This window comes from Limulus polyphemus, unplaced genomic scaffold (assembly GCF_000517525.1).
Source record: "Limulus polyphemus unplaced genomic scaffold, Limulus_polyphemus-2.1.2 Scaffold6, whole genome shotgun sequence".
Taxonomy (NCBI): Eukaryota; Metazoa; Arthropoda; class Merostomata; order Xiphosura; family Limulidae; genus Limulus; species Limulus polyphemus.
In genome coordinates this window covers 1560177-1562396 of record NW_013665616.1, presented here as the reverse complement: position 1 = coordinate 1562396, position 2220 = coordinate 1560177, and positions in this window count along the sequence as shown.

Sequence of the window (2220 nt, the reverse complement as noted above, 5' to 3'; positions counted from 1 at the left end):
AACTTCTTAACTCTCCCACATTGTCTGGTGTTGGCCAATCACGCACTGTCTTTCACCTTGTCAGGATCAGTTTGCACACCATGCTTACTTACAATGTGACCTAAATAAAGCACCTCTTTCTGGAACAAGTGGCATTTCTTGGGATAGAGTTTGAGGTTTGTTGCTTTCAAACGCTTGAAGACTTCCTCTAACTGGGACATTTCCTCATCAAAAGTTGTTGCAAATAGAATGACATCATCCAGGTACACTTGGGCTATCCTCCATTGTAGGCCTTCCAGTACCTTTCCATTAGCTTATCAAATGTTGCCTGAGCATTGCTAAGCCCGAATGGCATCACACGATATTGCCAGAGACTTTGACCATAGCTAAGTGCAGTCTTAGGTTTATCTGCTTCAGCCATTTTTACTTGATGGAAACCTGACTTTAAGTCCGGAGTTGAAAACCACCTGGGTCCACTTAGAGCATTAAGAGTATCATCAATTCTTGGCAGAGGGTATGAGTCTTTTTGGGTTATACTGTTAAAAGCCCTAAAGTCCACACAGCAACGTTGGGTCAAATCCTTCTTCTGGACTAACACGACAGGAACTGACCATGGACTATCTGATTTCTCGACTATCCCTTCCTTAATTAGACCATCCATGAACTTCTCTATCTCTTGTCGCTTTGCCGGAGTTATTCTACTTGGAAGGATCTTTATTGGATGGTGATTGCCTGTGTTTATTCTGTGCTCCACAAGGTCTGTGCAGCCGAGGTCACGATCTCCTTTCGAAAAGACGTCTGCATAATTCGCCAAAAGTTCTCTAACCTTAAGAGCCTGTGATGATGATAAATGGATTGTGCTCTTTTATAGAGGTCAGTTAAATGTTCTGGAAGTGTATGTCCTTTCTTTATAGTTGTATTTCTTGCTTTAACATTGATTGGCTCTACCTCGTGGCACACACCCAACAATGCCCCTTCCTTAAGTGTCTGCTCACATTCAAAGAAATTGGCCACTGTTATAGGTACTACTTCATGACCTGCCACAAGTGACCATCCAATCTTCAAATCCACTGGCCTGGATGGGTCTTCCACTGCTTCCACAAGCATTGGGCTTCCTTGGGGATGTTCTTTTATCCTACCCCAAATTATCTTCTCTGACATATGGGGTATTGTAGTTGACTTAAGTGCTATGACATACAGATCAACGGATGCAGCAAGACTTACTGGAATCTGGCCTTTGTTGTTTCCAAACGTCATTTTATCGAAGTTAACTACACACTTCCTCGGTAGTAAATATTCCAATCCTAATATGCATTGGTCTTCAATGTCAGCCAAGTATACTTTCTGTCTGTTCTTCATGCCCATGAGCTCAATAGTTACCCACACTGGTCCCCACAACCTTGCATACTGTCCTGTCACCCCACAGAGCTTCTGGTACTCCTTTGTGATCCAGCACCTTGATACTCACAAGGGTTTGCTGAAATGCAAAATCTATGACAAAGTTGCACCTTTGGCCATCCAGCTTCCCTGTCACGTAGACACTATATGTGCTTGCCATTTTACACCTAGCTGTTGGGGCTTTCATGATAGGGGTTGGTTGGCATCCCTCATATCCAACCACTACTGGTTTCCCGAAGCTGACTTATTGGTCGTATTCCTCTTACACTGGCTCCTCATATTTCCTTGCTCTCCACATTTCCAACAACCTTTCTGGATACCAGCCTTTCCTGCTGTAGCATCTCACCTGTGTTGAAGTTTCCAGCATTGAGCTCTCTTGTGCCCAGGTTTGTTACAGTGCCAGCAAAGTCCCTCAAACCAATCTGAAAGCTGACCTTTTCTGGCCTTGAATCCTGATGACTGTACCAACCTTGGTACCTCTGTGCTAGACTTAACATAGGATTCAAATTCAAGAGCTTTGGCCATTGCATCCTGCATAGTAGAGAGGTGTGCTTGCTTCACTTGTATCTTTAGTTGTGGACTATCCAAGGCGTCTACAAACTGATCTCTCAGCAACAACTTGAGGAGATCGGGTGGTGCAGTTGGGTAGGCCTTGTGTGCCATACTTTCCAAGTCCTGTGCCAGCTGTTGCAGGCTCTCCCCTTTAGCATGGACTCTCGTCCTAAACCTAGCCCTGTATACTTCAGACTGATTTTGGGTTCCGTACCTGAGTTCTAGAGCCGCTACCAGTGCTCTATAGTTGTGGCTGTCATCTGCTAACAACTGTCCAAGTATTTCCAGTGG